General features: G+C 33.4%; 1 long non-coding RNA gene across 1 annotated transcript; it reads left to right on the forward strand.

Moving 5' to 3' along the window:
* Positions 1 to 3,191: 3,191 nt before the first annotated feature.
* On the forward strand, positions 3,192 to 23,262 carry LOC131157658 (uncharacterized). The gene is made up of 2 exons (XR_009137304.1): positions 3,192 to 3,403; positions 23,062 to 23,262. It is a non-coding gene; the product is annotated as an uncharacterized LOC131157658 (long non-coding RNA).
* The last annotated feature ends 1,570 nt before the right edge of the window (positions 23,263 to 24,832 follow it).

Genomic DNA, 24,832 nt, shown 5'->3' on the forward strand with positions numbered 1-24,832 from the left:
TGTACTATACTTTCCGATTCTAGGGATGAAAATTTTTTTTTATTTGTGGAATTTTTTAGGAGTTATACTTAATTCATACCCTCAATATTGACATCATTTTGAGCATGTCTCGCAACCTCCCAGAGGGTCAACCCCCATGCAATGGGATCGAAATTTTGAGATGCTTCGATTGAGTGGTGGATTCGATATTATGTGATATGAAGCTAGTGTAATATATGGACTAAGAAATAGCTTACCTTTTTAAAAAAATAACAAAGTCACTACTGACCGATTTATTGTAGGTGCTATTAGAACACCTATTATCTACTAGTTCATTGCTCATCTAAGTTCAAGAAAGTCAGTAGTCAATGGCCCGCTTTACCAATTTTGGATTCGAGAGTATGATTATGAAAAAGGAAAGGTATTAGTACCCCTTCACACTCGTCTAGTGGACGGTACTTGATTAGCTTAAATATTACATTCAAAATTGATTACTAAAGACTTCAATTTTCTAATTTAATCAATTACCTTGCCTTTAAATATTAGATAGTCTTGTGAAGGACAAAAACTATCCTCACCTCAGGTGCCCAAAAGCGTGCTAAGAAAACAACTCCCAACGATCTTTTTGAGGATTATTGATTCAAGATTTCTCTTTTCTTTTAAAATGTACTCATTACTTGACCTTTATTTTCAAAAAGACTTGCATAAGCCAAAGACTTCTTGCCTTCAAACCTCAAAGGCATGCAAAGACATAGCCTTTGAGATTTAAAGAAAAGTTCATTAAAGTTTTTCAATCAATAGTTCAACAAGATAAGCAAAGACAATGGAACAATGAAACAAGTTCACAACAGGTAAATAAAATCACAACTTATGCAAAAAATACGTGCGAGGTGTATATCCTAAATTCAAAGATTCTTAAAGAATCACTAAAGACAAAGTGATTTGCTTAGAATCTCCATCCCTCGAGAGATAATTTAAGATCAAACATCCCTATTTTTAATTTTCTTCATAGGAGAAGTGCAAACATGCATACAAACATGCAAGCACAAACACACATAAAAGAAAGGGGTAAAACATGCATTCATGTAGCAAACGAGACACACATAAACAAATCACACAAAAAAAATCATCAAAAATTATTCAACATTGAGTAAGAATAGTCCCAAATTTTTTCATAAATTTTCTCCATTTTTAAAGAATTTTCCTTCAATTTTCCTAAATTTTAAAGGAATTTACCCCGTTTTTTTATTTATAATTTTTTTATATTTTTGGCCCCTTAGTTAAAAATGGCCTAGGGAATTTTTATTTATTTTCCCTGATTTTTTTTATTTTAAACCCATTTTTTCAATTTTTTTTGAATTACAGGAGAATTAAAATGAATTTAATAAGATAAATAATAAATTAAAATAAAAATTTAAATGTCTACTGGGTCAAATTGGTTCAGATAGGTCTGCCTGCATTGACCTAGGTCAATTCGGGTTGACCCAGTTCAGGGGAGGGAACATGCATGTAAAAGGCAGGGCTGCACATGTCAGCCATCGATGGTGACATGTGGCAAAATAAGAATGAATAATTTTTTATTTTTTTTATTTTTTCATTCTATATTCCAAGGTTTTCTTAAGGTTTCTTGGGTTTTCCCAAGATCCAAACAAGGATCTTGGGGCTGTTTGACTTGGGCACTTACCTAGGTAATTGGGTTGAATTTGGGTTAAGCTGGGTTGGTTGGGTTAGGTCTAGGTTTGGTGGAGTTGGGGTTTAGGTTATTGGGCTGGCTTGTGGTTTAGGCCAGTTGACTGGGCTGGTCTACGTTAAGGAAAGTTTGGGTTGGGAATTTGTTTTGCATCTAAATTGGGTTTGGGCTGTAGGTTTAGGAGGGCCAGTCCAGTTGAGTTTAGATCTTAGGTAAATACGCCTCGGCTAGGTTCAATTGACCCAGGTCAGTAATAATAATAATAATAATAATAATACTTTTATACAATTAATTGTTAAGAAACTAATTAAATATATCTTTTAATTAAAGTTAAAATATCACATAATAAAGCACGTGCCTACTTACTAGTGTCGATTAAATACTAGTATTAAAAGTACAAATCACATAATTCATAATACCTATTTTCCCTTTATTGTATGAGAGGTTTTCAATTTTAATTACAAATACATTCATAATTTATTATACTTTCATCTTGTCCAAACAATTCTTTTCCCGAACCTTATTATTTCTTGTAATAGGGAGCTTATTGAGAATAATGAAAATATATTTAAGTATTCAAAGGTTCATACCCAAAGTGGGTTTTCAAGAAGTTACACAAGTTTTAGTTTTAGTAAAAGTTTCTCTTCAAGGTCATATCGATTGGTTGAAAGACCTAAAAGGAATGCTGTTTTGGTAGGGGGAGAAGCGGTTTTAATAATCCTAGTGATTGATTCTATATACTTACTATACTTTTTTTTTTTTTTTATTCCTTATCTATGTACTTTTTGGATAGGATCAAAATCTATTCAGAAAATGATTTCGAACGATTATTCAACTATTATACTTTCTTATAAATAAAGAGCAAGAAAACTCTATGGAAAATTGAGATTCAATTCTATATTGTCAACGTTAAGTTTGACCACAAATGTGGAATGAGTAAATAAATGGATAATTTTGATCATATTGAAAATTTCGGTGGAAGTGAAGATTTCACAACTACTAATATAGATTTCTCACCTTCATAAAAAATGTTAAAAGAATTGACTTCACTCATGAAAATTCTATTAGTTAGTATGTTAAGACTTGACTCATTTAATAAATGAGCTTTTAGAATCAAACTCAAGTTAGACTCGTTAACTAAACAAACCGAGGACAGCCTTATTCATATTTTGACCAATTTTTAATTGAGTTTAAAACGAGTCTAAATGTGTTAAGACGAATCTTTTTAAAGTTATGAATATATATTAACAAACTTTAAAACTAATTTAAAATTGTTAACTGACATATAAATTTAATATTTTAATTTGTATTTTATTATCATATATTATTAAAAATTTTAGAAGATAAATGTAAAATGTTGTAAGCTTAATATAAATAATAAATCAAATATATAAATTTGTGAGTCTCCTAACAAGTTAATAGATATTATTTATTTTATATATACTAACAAGTTAATGAATTTATTTCATTAAACCTATTAAATAATTATATTACATAAATTATAAAGCCGCTAGTAATAATTAACAAAGAGGCGTGTGGGGAGCGAGGAAAAGCATCTCCTAGAAGCAAACCCCCGCCTTTGCGCTTCTTGCAGCAGCGTCGCTACAGCAGACGACCGCCGTGGCCCCGCAGGAGTATCACCGCGGCCACGCGTAACTTCATATTCGTAGCCATGGGCCATGGCTGCTCACAACGCTGCAAGTTCATCAGAGTGCCTCTTCTTCGCCGCCACAGGTGAGTTTTCAGCTATCTTCCAGATCTCTTTGCAGATTCTAAGGACCACCCTTCTATGTCTTTATTAACCATGATCTACCTTTGGAATTTATTTCTTCCCGATGGCTTTGGTTTCCGATTCGCGTTGGATCCATTGTTTATCTGAGTTTCTCATAATTGTTGGTTAATATCGGGAGTTTTAGATCACTACCTTGCTAATTTTAGTGGGTTCACCATTTTCTAGGACTTTCTAGGGATTGTCTCACATTTTCTTAACCATTCACAGGGAACAAACCAAGCGAATCTGAATCTGAATCCCTGCAAGCTTCCATCTTCAGCTCTTTACATGTCTTTATCCTATGATGTCTAAAAGAAATTGCAACTCCTTTTGCCTCTTGTATTCCTTGCTCGAGTTGCCTTTCCACACTAGTTCTCTGATTCTAATCCCAACACTGGTTGCCTTTCCACACACGAGTTGCCTTTTGGGATTTCCATGGCAATAAGTTAGTTATCATAATATATCAAATAATTAAATTTCGAATTAATATTTTTTAAAATAAAATTTGGTCTTGAAAGGGAGGAAAATGAATGTCATTTTTATGTATGGGCCGAGAGGGGGGGGGGGGGGGTGGACCTGTTTTCAATTAGGGAAATTACTTGTAAATATAAACAGCCCATGGGAGTAAAACTATGTACAGATTTTAGTTTGGTAGCAAGCCTTTGAAGTTTAAAGAGTCCTTCATATGCAATGACTTGACAATGAGGAATATATGGAGATTTTCCTTTTTTAGAATTAAAAGATTGGAGCTTGATTGGATGAGGGAATATATTTGATAAATGTTCACTTAATAATTCTTAAGAATAAGATAAAATGAGAGGAAAACAACTTTTCTAGGAACAAACTAATTTAGAATTAAAAAAACACTCACATAAAACCAAGTTTTATTCCATTGAACATCAAGTAGGATAAGATTAAACATTCTCAAGTTGATATTTGGGAGTAATCACTCTGACTATTCCATTTTTGAAATACATATATTTTTTTTGTTTTTATTTGCTTTAAAGTGATAACTCTACCTTCCTTTGAAACATATCAAATATTATCACCCATTTACTAAGAAAGACATTTTGTTTGCAAACATAACCTAAAAAATAGAATGATTTCAACTTGTTCTATTTCAACTATAGGACAAAGAAATTTCAATTATTTTCATATAATTTCATTCATTTATAAACATATTTAGTTTAATAACAAGAATATTTTATTTAACAATGATGAAACCTATTTTATGAAAAAAATTCAAACTTCAGTATACGTATGTGTCGAGTTTATCAGACTTCCATCACACCTACTCACTTTGTTGAAAATGATGAAATTTATTTTACTCGTTTGTTTGTTCTTCTTAAACCCTCTCCACCATAAACAACATTTTTATCATTTATTATTGTTCCTTGATGACTTAAAGCATTTTACAGCATTGTCCAAGTTCGCATGTCAAAAATCCATGACAAGAATTTTACATTCCTGGACTTTAGCTGGTTTCGCAAGGTGCCACTAATTTTCTTTGGGAGGATAATCAGAGAAAAGATAAAAATATTATTTTATTTATTTGTTTATTTATTTTTTAAATTTATTTCCATTATGTAGACTAGTCTTGCTCTAATTATTAACGAAGCTAATTGGATGCTCTTTCTCTTTTTATCTCTACAAACAGCAAGTTAAAAAATAATAATATGGAGACTCTTTTAAAAGACAACTGGCCCAGTTTCACCAATTACGATGATTTTGATTTATGGTAAATTCAATAGGACAAGCATAGAGGATGTTTGATATGGGCTCCTTTAGCTACTTCAAACAAATCATTTCTTGGAAAAAGACCATCCTTGACTAGCTCATAATGCTTTGTTCTGAAGGCAATACTAAATTTCATTTCTAGAATGTACTACGATTGTGAATTTTTATTTATAATATTGAATTTTACTTTGTCATTTTTTGATATTTTTCAATAAATCTAACAGTTGGACAAACACCACGTGACTCGTGAACTATTCAAAACAACAAGCATGACTTGTTAAACAATACATTCATCGAACATAGTCTAACTATGAAATAATTGTTTGTTTTGATCTTAATATCAAACAAATGATTATTTCATGAAGTTGGACTCTTTTGGAGCCATACATATTACAACTTAGTTGTGGGCCATTGCCTAATGTGGTTTTAAATATTTTGTGGGTCATGTGGTGTTTGTTAATTGAAAAATAATCAGAAAAAAAAAGGAAGAAAATCAATAAATTCAAAATTGTAGTACATTCTTATGAAATTAAATTTAGCAATAGCTTGGTAACTTAGCATTGTAAGCAAGTCAATGATGTCTCTCCAAAAATTGATTTGTTTGAAGTAGCTACTGGATTCACATCATCTAAACATTTTTCATTCTTGTTTGGTTGAAATTTCTAGAAATCAAAGTTAGACTCGTTGGCTTTTAAGAGAATCTACATATTACATTTTTTAATTTGTTGTTTGGAGAAAGGGCATCTTGAATAGATTTTGATAACTAGAACAAGACTAGTGTAGTAAGTATTAATAAATAAATTCAAAAAATAAAGGGTAAACAAAATGATGGGTACCTTTTCTTTTGCTTATATCCTCTCTATGGCAATTAATGACAAAAGTGTCATTTGAGAACTAGTCAAAGTTCATGAATGGTAAACTCTTAGTGACCTTTTTATGCATGGATTTTAGATAGTGTTGTGAAATGCATTGAGCCATTAAAGGACGAGTTTAAAGTGATTAAAATATTGTGCATGGAGGAGAGGCATGGAAAAGAACAAATGGATAAGTAAAATGAATTTTATCATTTTCATTGGAGTGAGTAGGTGGGGTGGAAATTTGATCAACTTAACACATTTATTTTGAAAATCTTGAAACATTTTTCTTGAAATTACTTTATCGTTGCCAAATAATGCGTGAAAATATTTTTGTTTCTAAACCAAATATGTCTATAGATAAATTGAAGTATATGAAAATAATTGAAATTTTTGTTTAATAGTTGAAATCATTCGATTTTTAGGTTACGTTTAGCCAACGAAAATGTCATTCTTAGTAGAAATGTGATAATATAAAATTTTGATATTTTTATTTTCATTTCAAAGTAAATAAAAGTGAAAAGATCTTTATGAGTTTTATAATCGAAACATGCTCCAAAACTTTAATTTTAAATAGGAAATCTCCAAATATGAGTTGGTCATTCTCTTTGCTTTAAAATGATAACACTACCTTCCTTTGCAAAATATCAAATATGATCACCCTTTTACTAAAAGGACATTTTGTTTGCAAACATAACCGAAAAATAGATTGATTTCAACTTGTTCTATTTCAACTATTGGACCACAAAATTTCAATTTTTTTCATATAATTTCATTCATTTATAGACATTTAGTTTAATAACAAGAATATTTTCAATGTTTTATTTAACAATGATGAAACCAATTTTATGAAAAAATTTCAAAATTCAGTATATGTATGCGTTGAGTTTATCAAACTTCGATCACACCTACTCACTTTATTGAAAATGATGAAATTCATTTATTTGTTCTTCTTAATCCCTCTCCACCATAAACAATCTTTTATCATTTATTATTGTCCCTTAATGACCTAATGCATTTTATAGCACTGTCCGAGTTCCGTATGACAAAAGGCCATGACAAGAATTTACATTCATAGACTTTGGCTGGTTTCGTAAGGTACCAGTGCCACTAATTGTCTTTGAGAGGATATCAGAAAAAAGATAAAAAAATTATTTTATTTATTTGTTTATTTATTTTTTAAATTTATTTTCATTATGTAGACTAGTCTTGCTCTTATTATTAACGGAGCTAATTAGGATGCTCTCTCTCTTTTTATCCCTACAAACAGCAAGTTAAAAAAAATTATACGGACTCTCTTTTAAAAGCCAACTGAGCCAATTTCACCAATTATGATGATTTTGACTTATGGAAAATGCAATAGGACAAGCACAGAGAATGTTTAATATAGACTCCTTTAGCTATTTCAAACAAATCATTTTTTGGAAGAAGACCATCCTTGACTAGCTTATAATGCTTTGTTCTAAAGACAATACCAAATTTAATTTCTAGAATGTACTACAATTTTGAATTTTTATTTATAATATTGAATTTTGCTTTCTTTTTTTTTTTGATATTTTTCAATAAGTGTAACAGTTGGACGAACACCATATGACTCATGAACTATTCAAAACAACAAGCATAACATGTTAAACAATACATTCATGGAACATAGTCTAACTCTATGAAATAATTGTTTATTTTGATCTTAATGAAACAAATGTTTATTTCATGAAGTTGGACTCTGTTGGAGTCATATATATTACAACTTAGTTGTGGGCCATTGTCTAATGTGGTTTTAAATATTTTGTGGGTCATGTGGTGTTTTTTGATTGAAAAATAATAAGGGAAAAATGAAGAAATTCAATAAATTCAAAATTGTAGTACATTCTTATGAAATTAAATTTAGCAATGCCTTGGTAACTGAGCATTGTAAGCAAGTCAAGGATGTCTATCCAAAAAATGATTTGTTTGAAAGTAGCTACTGGATTCACATCTGAAAATTTTTCATTCTTGTTTGGTTGAAATTTCTAGAAATCAAAGTTATCTTGATCAAAGAAACTAGGCTAGTTGGCTTTTAAAAGAGTTTACATATTACTTTTTTTAATTTGTTGTTTGGAGAAAGGGCATCTTGAATAGATTTTGATAACTAGAACAAGACTAGTGTAGTAAGTATTAATAAATAAATTCAAAAAATAAAGGGTAAACAAAATGATGGGTACCGTACTTGTTTTTTTGCTTATATTCTCTCTATGGCAATTAATGACAAAAGTGTCATCTTGAGAAACTGGTCAATGTTCATCAATGGTAAACTCTTAGATTGACCTTTTTATGCATGGATCTTGGATTGTGTTGCGAAATGCATTGAGCCATTAAAGGAAGAGTTTAAAGTGATTAAAAGATTGTGCATGGAGGAGAGACATGAAAAAGAACAAATGGATGAGTAAAATGAATTTTATCATTTTCATTGGAGTGAGTAGGTGTGATGGAAGTTTGATCAACTTAACACACATTTATTTTGAAAATCTTAAATAGGAAATCTCCAAAGATGAGTTGGTCATTCTCTTTTCTCAGGGTCTCTCCAAAGGCTCGAACTACTAGATTAAGATTTGTGCACCATGATTTTGCCCTCAATGGACTATCTCATTTTATCACTCTTTGAAGCCCTCAACCATGTCTTTTTTGGGTAGATTGGGTCATGTCATCAACATTAAACTAAAATTGTGTTCCAAAAGCATGGACTTCATTACTTAAATTCGAATTTGTGCAAGCTTAAATGAAATCTACTATTGTTTTATATATCATTTTATCAAATTTTATACAAATATAAATATTTCACATTATAGTTATTTCTTGAAATAAGATGAAATGTAATGAGAAACTTGACCATAGAAGGAATAGTTAATCCTTGCATTTTCCTTATTATTTCACTCAATATATAACAAGAAAAAAATAGACATGCCCAAGATAAATTTTGGGAGTAATTATTCCTTGTCTATTCTTCATTATAGATTGATAAAAATTTTTACTTTATTATTTGCTTTATGGTAGCAACAAAAAATTTTATTGAACTGATTGTAACTAACTTATTATAATTAATATATTCCTATCAAATAGGCATTATGAGAACAAAACATTATCGAAGTGTAAATTGAACACCCATTTGAACTTTTAAAAAACTAAATTATATGTTAAAAAATACAGCACCTATTCCTTGTGTTTCTCACTTCATCAATTGTAAGATATTTTTTGTAGTTAATTTAAGTATTGAAAATATTTAAAATTTTTTCTGTTTATTTTGAAGTTCCTATAGTTTAAATATTTATGTGGTATGTTTATTTTCCATGACAGTGTGATAGCAAATAGTTCAATTTTAAAAGTGTTTGCCCCCATTGGGAAAATCCTATACCTAGCAATACTGTCCACCTTTCTTTTCTTTTAGAACCAAATTTGACAAAAAGGAAGAATTAATTTGAAAATTGGTTGTTTGATATATAACGAGAATTAATAAACTCAATTTTCTATCCAACTTAATAAATGATTTAATAGCTTGTTTGGTTAAACTAATGGAGTTGATGGAGGAGGGGATCATTGTAGGAATGGAACGACATATGTATTCCATTCCAATATTTGGTTGAAGTCTTGAATCAAAATCAGAATAAAATATCAAATCCATTCGATTTACTATGTGTGATAAACCTAGACAAATGGAATTATATTTATACTAATTTTACAATAATATTCTTATGTAAAAAATATTTAATCCAATCCATTATTTTTAAGCAAGTCACAACTTTCCTATTTAATATTCCATTTACCCATTCATGAATCATTTAATAACACCACTTACAACCCTACTAAATAATTTTAAGTAGACCTCAACCCGACTATATATTAAACTAGGAATCCCTTCAATATATTAAAACTAGGGATTATATTGCAAAATTACTATTTTGCAATTTTTCCCTAGTAACTTTTAAGTAATAGATTACTATTTTGCTATTTGCCGTTATAACCTTTCCCTCCCATTTATACCCAAAATGTGGTTGATATCACTCTTTTGATCTTTTCATGTTAGGAATGCAATTGATACATTATTGGTTTATTGGAGGGAGTAGATTTTTCGATAAATCATTGGTATAGAGAAGGGAACAAAGTGGTAGATGCCTTGGCTCGACAAGGTGCTATGGGGAGGAATAGTTTGTTTACAAATAGTAGTCAACTCCCTAGAGTTAGTAATGGTTTGTATAAGTTGGAGAAGATGACCCAGTCAACTCCTAATGGGTGACCCGGCCCAAACCCAATTGACCCGTTTATAAACGGGTCATCCTGTGACCCGCCCGTTTAAAATGGACGGGTCCGGGTGACCCAACGGGTTATGACCCGTTTTGCCACCCCTAAGCTCTACCTACGCAATATCGAATTCAATGTCCGAGGATCAATGCATTTAGGTTTCTCGTAGGCCCAGCCTTTTCGACTTCTGGTTATTGGTGAAGTCCCTCAAACCAGCTCCCACCAGGCAGCCAGCCATGGGTCATAACGCACTCTTTGCACAAAAAATCCACTTTGAAGTTGGCTTATTTGCTCGGCCAATCTTCGGAATGAAATTGGCCTCTCTCTCTTAGTTTGTCATGGTTCACTATAGCATGTTGTTCCTTGTATTTCGGATTTTGTCCATTAGGATTGCTGCAAACAGTGGAATTAACTTTAATTGTGGGTCGTTGAAACCCATGAGACTTTGAGGCTCAAAGACCAATTTTATCCAATCCTCAGTGGTCACAAATGGAAAAAGCCAGAGAATACTTGCAAGATTACAATTGAAAAACGAATGCACAGATGATTCCACATGGGCTTCACAAATTTGACATTTGAATCTTTCAAAAATATTAAAATTATTATACCCCTCACCTTCCAACTGTTATTGCTATATGACAATAAATTTGGAGCCATTAGAGGAGTTTGGAGTAAGGGGTGCAAGTGAATCAAACTTATATATATTTCATATTAATTTATAACTGAGCTAAGCTGAGGTGAGCTTAATTAAGTCGAATTCGAGTTATGAATATATGCCAAGTTGAGTTTGAGTTTAACAATTATAAAATTGACCGAGTTTGAGTTATATTTTGGGTTCAAATTTTCAAGCCAAATTGAGTCTGAGTATTTTACTTTGTTGACTCGATTTGACTCAAATACACTACTATTTGGAGCCAATAAAAGGAAAAGGAATTGGGAAATATCTTCCCCCCCCCCCCCCCTTTTGACATCATCAAAAGGCGTGAGCTTAGAAGAAATGAATTATTGACACATATCAATATATTCAATTGAGTACACTAACCATTATAAGCAATCAATGGAATTCTAAAAGAAGTCCAAATGGTGTTCATGAACCTTATTTTCTTAAAAACCATAGAGTTGCGTATGACTAACAATATTTTTAGGAAGGGTTCAAGAATTAGGACACGATGAGTGTTATGTCTTTTAAGATAGGTGATATGCATAAGGCTTTTAAGATACTCTATTTTAGAATGAAGTTTATTGCCCTCAATATGTTGTGCTTATTTTCACTTCATATCAAGGATGAATTTTCATTTACGTATCCAGTATTCAGAATCCAGTATAACAACATTTAACTAGTATGCATCATCCTATTCAACTAAACAGCATGCAATTCGCAATTGCCTTCGTCCAGCATGCAGAAGCTTGCAACACTCAACTAGCATGCAACATCCTATTCAACTACTTTGCATGCAATTCACATTTTTGTTTACATCCAACATGATGAAGATGCAATTTATAAAGGACAGAAATTTTCACATATATCTGCGTCCAACATGCAGAAGCTCTTAGATATTTTTAATAGTGATATGAACTAGACTATGGTCTGAATCAAGCATATAGAAGCTTTTGAAAATATTCAACCAAAATCATAGCTTTACCATAGTCTGTATCAAGCATGCAGAAGCTTTCATCCAAACCAAATAATCAGCATGCATTTCACAAGCATTTAAGTAATTGATATTCAACATGCAATTTCACAATATTTCATTTGCTAATATCCATCATTTAGAGCGCAATTATCTCATGAGTCAATATCCAACATGCATAATCCAAACATTTTACAATACAAATCCCAAATTGTTTCAAAAAGCATAAAGAGAAACTGAGTGTTTTAAACAAAATACACAATAATAATATCCATTGTTTTTAAATAAAAAAAAAAAGGTACTCCCCCTCATTGTCTACAGTCCTAATCCTCATCCTCCTCAAATGAGCTGTTGTCGCTCTCACTTATCTCTGTAGGAGCCTTCCCTTTAGAGGTGGAAGTGCCTTCAAAACTGTTGTATCAATCATTGAGAATTTGAAAGTTGGTCTGCATGGTTTCACTCAATGTATCGATATCCTCTCAAATCGTGCTTACTTTAAAGTCAACATCTATTTGAAATTCATTAAAGATCTAGATAAGCTTTGATATGGAGGCAATGAGCTGGGGAATTTGTGCGTCTTGTTCAAATATTTGGGGCTCGTCACGTGGATCAACTTGTTAAGCAAATTCCTCTTCTTCCATCCTTTTATTCAAAGGCATCTTGGCCATCCAGATACCGTCAATTAGTTGATACCCCATCAATTTTACGTTGGTGGAGGTGAAAAAATCACTGGGACGACATGGAATAAATAAGGAGGATGTTCGATTGAATCCTAGACTTTCAAAAACGCGGTTTAACATTGCTTCATAGGGAAGAACAACCCTATTGCCACTCTCCTTAGCAAACATCCATCTAATGATGAGAGATGGCAAATCCAATCTTTTTCCCATAAACAAACACCGCATCACAAAGCAATTTAGATAGGATATGTAATCTCGGGATCCACCTTTTGGAAGTATATTATATGAAATGAATAGGTGGACGATTTTGACTTCTAGGGTGAGAGTCTTATAGGCTAGAGGATGCCTAAGGTTTGGAATCAGGTCTTCCATCACCTGGGATAGGAATTGTTGAGGGGTGAATTCTTATTCCATTATCCATGATGTTCCTACTTCAAGACACTTAAAAGAGCCTCGTTCCAACCCAAACGTATCAGCTAAGATTTGGGCATTAAAGTTGTAGGGTTTTTCCAATATTTGGGAGGTGCACTCATTCCCATTAGAGTCAAGGTTTGCGTAAAACAACTAGACTAAATGTAGGAAAACTCCTTCAGGTTGGTAAGACAAGAATTGGAACCACCCTAAAGCCCTAAACATCTCAACTGCATTTGGAAAATATAAATTAATAAAGGTTAAATTGAGAAGCTTACCCAAGGTGGGCATAGTACCTCTTCTTGGCCTTAGTGGACGTGAACCAACGATCTAAGCTTTCGCCTTCTTGTTGGTTTGAGGCTTTCCTCTTGTCTCCTCTTGATCTTTGCAGAGACCTAAAGAATTTTTCTGAATTAAGTATTAAAATAGAGGGGAGAAAATAAGTTTTCTAAGAGTGTTCAACAAGCCTCGTCGACGAGGCCAGGTCATTCGTTGAAGAGTAGCCTTCTTGGGCACGTCGGCAGGAGCATGTGTCTCGTCGATGAGGGATTACCAAGAGAGGTGTTTCCGAGCCTAAAATTTGTCGACAAGGAGTAAGTGCTTGTCGACGAACCTCCTTTTTGTGCTCGTCAACGTGATGACGTGGCTCGTCAACGAGTCTGCACTTTCTAAATATACTAAACCCGAATTTGAAGCGGAAAAATGGCATGCGATTCCTTCTCTCTCTCTCTCTCTCTCTCTAACTTCGCCCTCCTCACCTTCTCTCTAGCTTTTTGGATCAATTCTTTGTCGGATCGACGATTCAAAGCCACCACACTACTCCTGGGAAGATTCTCTACAAATCTGTTGGAGTAAATCGTTGGTTGGGCTAACTTGGGCGTCATCTCAAAATTTGGGTAAGTGAGCTAATTTCAATTTTATTGGGCATTTGGTATTTCTGGACTGAGGAGAATATGTTAGGGAAGATAAAACTAAAGTTATGTTGGGGAAAATGTTAATTTCAGGGTGTTGTGTTGTTAACACTGCAGGTGTAGGATTGAGTGTTTTGTAGGCTTCTTAGTAAGTTAGGTAAGGGGATAAACTAAGTCAATCTTCTTATGAAAATATATTTATTATTTTACAGCATATAATGTTAGGTAAATATGTACATTGTAGAATTATGTTTGGGAATACTGTTATTGATTAGAAATATGATTTTCATGTATAATATCAGAAATATGATTTTAGAACATATTTATGTTTTTGAATATTACCCTTCCTGTGTGACATGAGTAACATTTATCATGGAAATTATGTTAATGAAATATTATGTTTTCCCAGAATAATCATGTATTACCAGTTTTCAGGAAAAACCATAAAACAATACAAGAACTATATTCTAAAATATTATGTTGAACAATACAGGGATTTTATGATTCAGTATGTTATGATATGCCGACACAGATGCCGTGATTTACATGATATGTTATGCTAGCGCAAATATTGTGATTCATGTTGGCGCAAATATCATAATCATGTAAGATATGACAGGATTTATGAAACATTAATAAGTCAGTAATTGCTACGGAATATGAAACAGCTATGTTTAGTATATGAAACTTATTATATGATATCAAAACCTGGATGGTATGATTTAGTTTAGTTTCAGGAGCACGGTATTGTGGCTATATATTCAGAATTATGATAGTGCTACCACACGACCAGTAGTGTGGGAGATGGTAGTTGATGTGGCTTCAGTGTAGAGTGGAGTAGTCCCCTTGAAAGTTCGGTACCAGGAGGGATAGACCCATTGTACTTACTGTAATGACCCGAAGAATAATGGTATTTAAATAATAAAGAGAGAGGAAAATGAAAACAGAAACAGAAAGAGGTAGCAGGCTTCGTCGACGAACGCGTGCACTTTGGATGTAATAACTGGGAAGAGTTACGCAGGACCTCGTCGACGAACACAGGGAGTTCTTTAATGAGCTCATAAGGAGGCCTTGTCGACGAGAAGATGCCGAGAGGGATTTTTAGGCAGTTTGAAATTCATCAACGAGGAAGGAGGGTTCGTCGACGAAATTTTTTAAGGACTCGTCGACGAGATGACGTGTTTCATCGACGAATCTGTCTCTATAAATTGCTAAAACTCAGATTTTTCACAGAATTTCAGCTCAAATCATCTCTCTCTCTCTCTCTCTCTCTCTCTCTCTCTCTCTCTCTCTCTCTCGATCTCTCTCTCTCTCTAAAACACACCTATTTCCTTCTCTCTTCGATCCCGGCCCCGTTTCTTACCGAATTGACGATCTAAAGCCACCACGACGCTCTGGCGAAGTTCTCTACAAGTCTGCCAAAGCGGATCGTCGGTGGAAGTTGTTTGAAATTCATCCCAAATTCAGGGGAAGATATTTTATTTAGAATATGTTTTCCCTGCAGTTATAAGAAATGTTGTATACAAGAAAATACTGATGTTTTGTTCTGAAAGATGTCGTTTTCAGGGTGTTGAGTGGAGAACCCTGCGGGTGTAGGGTCAAAGTTCAGTGAGGGCTTTTCAAGAACTAAGTAAGGGAAATATGTTATGGTAGGAGATTTGATTATATTAAAAGAAATTTTACAGTTGCATGTATACTAACTATTATATAGTTTTTACAGAATATGAGATTATAAAGTATGTGTGGCCTGAGTAGAATTTTATATGGATTTCCCAGTATATGATGTTATACAGAACATATAAATATAGCCAGATATTCACATATATTATACATACAGATGCATGTACATATACAGTTTTATTCAAATAGTTTCATAGATGGATATATATATATATACACACACACACACATATGTTTACTCATATCAGTATATATAGTATTTACAGAATGTTATGTTTTCCTAAATGCCATAACACTCAAAGTATACAGACAGATTATACAGATATAAAATACAGACAAATTATACAGTTATAGTATCAAGATGTTACAGATATTACAGTGTTTACAGTACAGATTATTAGTGTTATGGTTATTTTGGAAACATAATGGAAACAGTAAAAAGAGTATATATATATAGTATCATATCCCTGCGGAAAGATTACAGACAGATACAGTTTATAGAGTATGGTACCGTTGCTAATACAGATAAAGTACAACCACATATCTCAGATAGTGTGTGGGTATCGTCAAACTGTACTCGAAGAGGATGTAGCTCACTAGTTCACTGGGTTGAGGGGGCTAGTTTGACGAGGTAGCGATAAGTCCCGAACTTAGGAGTGGATAGAGTTTGGCCGGACTGAGGTAGTGTAGAGTATGATGACTTACCTGGAAGACCGACCAGAGTTAAGTCTCGTCTACGAGTCGCACAACCCTGTCATGAGGGGTTAAATCATGACATACAGAGTTCTAAGGAAAGAGCCCAGTTATGTATATGTATATGTATATAGTTTTACAACTATTGTCGTGTATAATATGATATTAACAGTATAAATGATAGAAAGTTCAAATGATCCAAATATTTTAAACTACTATATATGTGTTATATGTGTTTTACAGATTTTTCAAATCATGCAGTTTTAAATATTATTATTATAACTATACAACTTGGTCGCCACACACTAGTAATAGCATATTTCCACTTACTAAGCGTTGTCTCACCCCATTACTTTACCACTTTTCAGGTGAGCCAATTAGGCTCGCAGATAGAGAGTTGACTTGGTTACCCTGGTTGTAGAGTAAGTTTGTGGCAGGATTTTGTATTTTTTGAGTAGATGATACTGGAGGGAGTTATTGTATATGGCTATGGTCTAAATATACTGAATTCTGATATTGTTCAGTATATATGGTTTTATGACTTGTATATCCGCTGCGTAGATACAAAAAAAAATGATATAAATTTTGAGGTCTTTACACTTACAAACTTATGTTTGATCTAACATAGTCAGCCAGCCGTTGCTAGTTCCCGCCTTCGGGTTGCACAACCTAGTCATGTGAAGGTAAGACATAACATCAACTAACTATCCATTCTGGGTGTTATTTCAATATTGTACAATTATATAAGATGATTTCATGTGTATAAATCTAGTATGCTTTTTGATGATATGACAAATCATGTTTTACTCAGTTCTATTACAGACAAATTTTACCAAATATGCTTATTATATTGTTTATATGTATAATACAAAAATGCTCATAACACCACACACTGATGTTAGTTTATTTCCCTTACTAAGAGGTGTTTCACCCTAACTATATAAATATTTCAAGAAATCCAGGTAGAGGAGCAAATAGAGCTCCACGACAGTAGATTCCAACTGAGCTACCCTGTCAGAAGGGTGAGTTATTGAGTTAGGGTTAGATTTATTTTTGGGAAGTGACCCTAGGTTACTTTTTGATCTTTTGATGGATGATTGTATAAATATAAATAACAATTTTAGTAGGACTCTGGTATTGTGGTTGATTGTATGATATGTTTGTAAATTACGTCTCCTCCTACTTAGGTATCAGAGTTGTATTTAGGTATATCCCTGGTACCCATGGGTCCAGGTTGATTGTGTTTTAACAGCTGAACAGGATTATTACATTAAATAATATTATGGAAAAAAATGGCAAATTAGGTAGGTCGTTACAAGCTTTCCCTTGACATTTTGGAGGAATGGATTTTTGGATGGGTTTCGATGGATTTGGAAAGGAAAATGTAGGAAAATCGAAGGAAAAATATAGATCTAGGGTTTTCGGAGAGAGGAGAGGGTTTGGGAGTGAAAATAAAATTTAAAATTAGGGTTTCTGCGCATTTAATATAAATAGCCTTGACGGTTCGGTCGCCTGGAGAGAGGGTTCGGTCATCCAAACGGCACACATAAAGGTCCGATCGATTGGGCCTTTGGTTCGGTCGCTTGGGCCTCAACACAGTGAGTCCCGATCAATTGGGCTCTGCCTCTGCTCACCCGAACATGGCATTTTTTCTTAATTTTGATCATTTTTACTCCTTGTTGCCTTAATTTGCTTAGCCAAATAATTTTAGGCAACATCCCTTGTGTGTAATAGGCCTAATTCACGTCCTATTTGAATAAATCTATCTTCTTAAAGTGGTTTTGTGAATATGTCATTCCATTGTTCATCAATGCATAAGAATTCAAATGATATATCTCCTTTTTGCACATGATCATGAATAAAATGATGTCTAATATTGATGTGTTTGGTTCGTGAATGTGAGATAGGATTCTTGGAGCACTAGTATTATCACATTTGATCGAAATTGTATCATAGCGCGGGTTATATAGTCCATAAGTTGTTGTTTCATATACAAAACTTTGGCACAACCCTGCAGCTATGTATTTAGCCTTGGCTGTTGATAGGGCTACTGAATTTTGTTTCTTGGAAAACCAAGAGACAAAAGCTTATCCTAAGAAATGACATGTTCCATTAGTGCTCTTTCGATCAACTTTGCTTCCGGCAAAGTCTGCATTGAAGTAGCTGACTATCTCAAACGAAGTGAACTTAGGATACCATAAACCTAAATCAATGGTGCCAATTAGGTATCTAAGTATTCGTTTAGCAGCAAGTAAATGTAATTCTTTAGGTGCAACTTAAAACCTAGCACACATGCACATACTGAACATTATGTCCGGTCTGCTAGCTATTAAATAAAGCGGACTACCAATCATACCTCTGTAGAGCTTAATATCTACCGGTATACCTTGCCCATCTTTATCAAGCTTTGTGGAAGGGCTCATAGGGCTTCCTAAAACTTTGTCATCTTCCATGTTATATTTCTTGAGCAGGTTTTTCACATACTTTGATTGGTTAACGAACATGCCATGTTTAGCTTGTTTAATTTGAAGCCCAAGAAAGAAGGTGAGTTCTCCCATCATGCTTATTTTGAATTCCTTTTGCATGTATTTGGCGAACTCATTGCACATTTCCTCATCAGTTGCTCCGAATATGATGTCATCTACGTATATTTGGACAAGGAGCATGTTTTCCTTTTCAGTTTTGATGAATAGGGTGGTGTCAATCTTTCCTCTTGAAAATCCATGATTTAAGAGAAAACACTTAGACTTTCGTATCAAACTCTGGGAGATTGCTTTAAACCATACAAGGCTTTAAATAATTTAAACACATGGTTTTGATATTTTTGGTTCTGAAAACCAGGAGGTTGCTCAACATACACTTCCTTATTGATGTAGCCATTTAAGAAGGCGTTTTTTACATCCATTTGATATAATTTGAAATCCTTAAAGGATGCATAAGCTAGCAACATGCGAATGGCTTCCATCCTAGCCACTGGAGCATATGTTTCCTCAAAATCTATTCCTTCTTCTTGGTTATAGCCCTACTAATCTAACTTTAATATGAACTATCACTCCATTTTCATCCTTCTTATTTCTATAAACCCATTTGATTCCTATGATGGTATGATCATCTGGTCTAGGAACCAAAGTCCAAACTTTGTTTCTATCAAATTGATTTAGCTATTCCTGCGTTGATAATACCCAAGATTCACCTTCAATTGCATCATAAACATTTTTAGGCTCTTCTTGAGATAAAAATGTCATGTGACTACGCATGTTTCTTAGAGATGAACGAGTGGCTATTCCACATGAAGGTTCACCAATAATTTGATCCTTTGGATGATTTCTCACAAATTTCCACTCCTTAGGCAAATGACGAACTTCACTTTCTATTTGTCTATCATAATTGTATGCCTCCTTGATCTCTTTCATATTATCACTAATTGTTAAGTTTTCTAAGCCCTTTCTTATTTCTAAATCATCATCAATGTTCTTTGTGGAGGAGATTAGATTCATCAAACATAACATTTATTGATTCTATGATAGTCAAGGTTTTTCTATTGTATACTCTAAAAGTTTTGCTATCTTGAGCATATCCAAGAAATATTCCTTCATCTACTTTTGCATCAAATTTTCTTAAATTATCCTTGCCTTTTAGGATAAAGCACTTACACCTAAAAACATGAAAATATGATATGTTGGGTCTTTTACCTTTACATACTTCATATAAGGTTTTGTTGAGGTTTGGCCTGATTGAGACTCTGTTCATAACATAGCAAGCAGTATTTACTGCTTCGGCCCAAAAATATTTTGGTAGGTTAAGTTCATTTATCATTTTTCTAGCCATTTCTTGTAGATACCTATTCTTTCTTTCAACTACACCATTTTGTTGAGGACTTCTAGGAGCTAAGAAGTTATGAGATATGCCATGTATATCACAAAAGTTTTCCATATCCTTATTCTTAAACTCTCCTCCTCCATCGCTTCAGATATGTGTGATTGTATAACCTTTTTCATTTTGAAGTTTTCTACATAATTTGGCAAACCTTTCACACACTTCATCCTTAGATTCTAGAAATAGAACCCATGTGAACCTAGAGAAGTCATCTACAATAACAAAAGTATAAGACTTTCCCCCTAAACTCTAGGTTTGAGTTGGACCAAATAAATCTAAGTGAAGTAGTTCTAGTGGTCTACTTGTGGAGATAAACTGTTTCTTTTTAAATTTTGACTTGGTTTGTTTACCAAGGTTGCAAGAATCACAAATCTTGTCCTTTGCAAATTTAGTTTTTGGTAGGCCCTTAACTAAGTCAACCTTGACTAGTTTTGAAAGAAGATCCATGCTAGTGTGACCTAGTCTCCTATGCCATAACCAACTAGCTTCACTAACTACTAAGAAACATTTTACATCTTGTGAAGCTAATTTATCAAAGCTAATGGTATATATATTTTCACAAGGTTTGCAACAAAAAGTACTTTATGTTCATTTGATTTTTCAACAATACAGCTATCTTGCTTAAAGGTAACGTTAAATCCTTTGTCACATATTAGACTAACACTCAATAAATTATGCTTTGACCTTCAATAAGTAATACATTATCAATAACAAGAAAGGGTTCCTTACCGACCTTCTCGACTCCATTGATTTTACTTTTAGCGTTATCTCTAAAGGTGACATATCCTTTTTCCTTTGGCATAATGGATGTGAATTTTGATTTGTCCCTTTTCATGTGCCTCAAGCATCCATTATCCATGTACCACTTATCTTTTGAGGAGGATGACCCAAAGCATACCTACAAAAGGAATTTAGGTGACTACTCTTGGTACCCAAATTTTCTTGGCTCCTTTCAGGTTAGCATGGTGTTCACCTTTCACTTTCCAAACCATTTTTGTTTTAGTATCTTTGTTTTTGAATGGGCAATTAAATTTAATGTGGCCTTTATTTTTGCACAAATAATATGTAGTATACATATAGGAATTGTTTGAAGGAGTATAAGATTTTGATTCTTTCGCAAAATAACCCATATATAATTTTTTTTTTTTCTTTTTTTCCTTGCCATTAAAATTGATTCCTTCTTTTTCCAAAGACCTTCTTTGTGCACCTAAGAGTTTTTCAAAATTTCTTTTTCCATTTGTAAACTTGTAAATAATTTTTGAATTGTCTTTCTAGTTTTCTTTCCAAGTTTGCAATTTTCAAATCCTTGTCTTTTAGCAATGTGGAATAAGACTCTTTCAAGTTTTCTGAACTCTTTGTTAATTCTTTATTTTCATTTTTTAACATAGTGTTTCTTTTATTTATTTTAACAAGAACAAGTGCGTGAAGTAGTTCCTTTTGCAATTCTTTATATGAGGACATGCTATCATTAAATGAACATCACGAGAATCATAATATGAGGTAAAAGAAGAAGAAGATTGTACCTCATGATCATGAAGTGCCATTAAACAAAGGTTTGCTCCCTCATGACCACTTGAGTCACTATCTAAATTGTTGGAGTTCAACTCATCCCACGTGACGGCCGTCATTGCCTTCTTTTTCTTCTTGGAGTTTTTTTAAGCAATGGACACTCCGGTTTGATGTGGCCAACCTTCTTACAATTGTAGCAAGTGGGAGGATCTGACTTTTGGTCTTTTTTGCTTCGATTCTCGTTTTTCCATCCTTGAGCCCAGAATTTTCTAGCAAAATTTATGTTCTTTTTGAAGAACTTACCGAACCTTTTAGTTAGTAGGGTCATGTCCTCGTCAGTATCCTCATCATCTTCGTCACTAGACCTCTTTGCAAAAGCTTTGAGGGTAGTGGCCTTCTTTGTTTTAATTTGCTCGTTCATCCTTTCGTTGATAGCCATTTCATAGGTGATGAGAGATTCAATGAGCTCATGCAGGGTCGTAGCCTTCAAGTCTCTTCCTTCTGCAATGGTCGTTGCTTTCGACTCCCATATGGATGATAATCCTTTGAGCACCTTCCTGATCATCTCATAAGTGGGGTAAGTTTTTCCAAGTGCATTAAGAGAATTAGTGATATGTGTGAACCAAGTGTACATAGATGATATAGATTCATTCTGAGTCATTCTAAAAGTTTCGTATTCACTTGTGAGCATGTCAATACAACTATCCTTAACATCTATAAGTAATCTCTAATTTATCCCAAATTTCCTTAATGCTTTTGCAAGCCATGATTCTATTAAACTTATTTGTATCTAAAGCACAATACAAAGCATTCATAGCGCTAGAGTTTATTTGCATTAGTTTCATTTCACCTTTATCCATTTCTTCTTTAGATTTATAAACTTGTTATTTTCAATCGTTTTCATAGGTATATAGTCTCCTTGGGCAACAACTCTCCACGCTCTCCAATCTATGGTTTGAATGAAGAATCTCATTCGCTGTTTTCAAAATGTATAGTTAACACCACAGAAGATTGGAGGCTGTAAAGATGATTGTCCCTCACCAAAAGGGGATTCACCAAATTGAGCCATGTGATATTTGTATAAATACGGTTAAGCATTTTGTAACCGTGTTCTGATACCAATTGTTGCCATTGGTGATATCACAAAAGAGGGGGGGGGGATGAATTGGATATTTAAAATTTTAGGTCAAATGTTTAACCAATTAACTACCTAAATCGAACTTTGAGTTTAGCATATGTAAAACAATCACAAACAATGCATAAACATAAACAAACTGTTGACTTTTTGAGTCTTATCGTGGTTTGATAATGACAAATCATAAGCATCTCATTTATGCATTTAGTATATGAACATATTTATTTTTCAGAAGGCACAAATAGTCGATGCAATATGGAAGCCATGAGGCACTCAAAGTACACATCATGTGGCTCATTTCATGGCAAAGTGAAGAGCATAGAGTGAAGACATGTATTTTTTTCAATTGTAATGTATTTAGATTAAATTGTGTACGTATACCTTACTTGATCTAATGTGAAGCTCTATAATGACCTTAGATTGACCCTACGAACTCAAACCTTCATGGAAAACCTTTTATTTAAAAAAGTTAAACTTATACAAAAAGTTTGAAATGGTTTTTGAAGTTAAAACATGGCTAAAACTCAATTTTCTAAAGGGCTCAGTTGACCGGATCATAAGCCCAGTTGATCGGCATTCATGCAAGGATGATCCGACATATTAGATTATCAGCCTGGCAAACCGAATTGTGCGAAAAGGGAAATTGCCTTTGGGTCGGTTTACTGGACCTCAAGTTTGTCGACCAGAACTCTCGAGTTAAGGCTATTTTGAGCAGAAAAATGACTATAAAATTTGAAATATATTATTATTTTAATGCCAAATGGTCATATAACGGTCATATTGTGTATTTGCCTATAAATACCAAGCTCAAAATACTTTGCCAATATCATTTAATGCTCTTACATTGTTGGGTATTTATTATACTCAATTTCTCAAATCAAAGCTCTCTTACTCTCTTTATTTGCAAAAATTCTTTTGAGAGAAAAACCCTAACTTCTCCTACTATTGTTTTGAAAATACTTTTGGAGAAATCATTTATTACTCTTGAATTTTCGAAGCATTTATTATACATTCTTTTTCACATCAAAGATCAATTACTTTCATCTACTCTCATTTATTTCAAAAATCTTTTTGAGAGAAATACCCAAACTCTATTGAGCTTCATTCTTATCTTGTGAGAGTGCATTAAGTTTTTCATAGTACTAATTAGCTTTTGTAGAAACATTTCATTGTACACAAAAATCTTATTCTTACTTGTATTTTTGCGGTTTGGGTTTTGAACCGTGCCAAGCAAGAGCATATCGCTTGAAGAGGTCGCTCCGCCTACAAAGAATGTTGTAAAGGGTATCTCCGCCCGAGTGAAAGAGTGTTGTATGAGGTGGCTCTGCCTTGGTTGAAGGAGTGGTTAGTGAAAATCCTCAAGCGGTTGTCTTGAGGCGAGGACGTAGGCAGGAATAACCAAACCTCGTAAAAATCTATGTGTTTGTTTTCTCTATCCCTACTCTCATTTAATTTTCCGCACTTGTATGTTTAAATACTTATAGTCTTGTGATTGTTTAGTTAACCCTAGACTTGAGAGTGGTTGTGTTTTAAAAATAGGCTAAAAAGTTGACCTAGATTTTTAAATATCCAATTTACCCCCCTCTTGGGATTACACCAATACTCACAATTGGTATCAGAGCATTGTTACAAAAAGCTTAAATGTATTTGTTAAAGATCACATGGCTCATATTGGTGTATCCTCTTTTGGTGAGGGACAATCATCTTCACACCCTCCAATCTTTTGTGGTGTCAACTATACGTTTTGGAAACAAAGAATGTGAGAATTTTTCTTCAAAACATAAATTGGAGAGTGTGGAGAGTTGTTGGCAAACCTATGACAATTGTTGAAAGTAAAAGTGTTCCTAAATCTTAGGATGATTTTAGTGAAGATGACATGAAGTTAGTACAAGTAAAAGCTAGTGCTATGAATGTTTTATACCGTGCTTTAGATGCGAATGAATTTAATAGAATCATAACTTGCAAAACTGCTAAAGAAATTTGGGATGAACTAGAAATCACAT

This window comes from Malania oleifera, chromosome 6 (assembly GCF_029873635.1).
Source record: "Malania oleifera isolate guangnan ecotype guangnan chromosome 6, ASM2987363v1, whole genome shotgun sequence".
In the NCBI taxonomy this organism is placed as follows: domain Eukaryota; kingdom Viridiplantae; phylum Streptophyta; class Magnoliopsida; order Santalales; family Ximeniaceae; genus Malania; species Malania oleifera.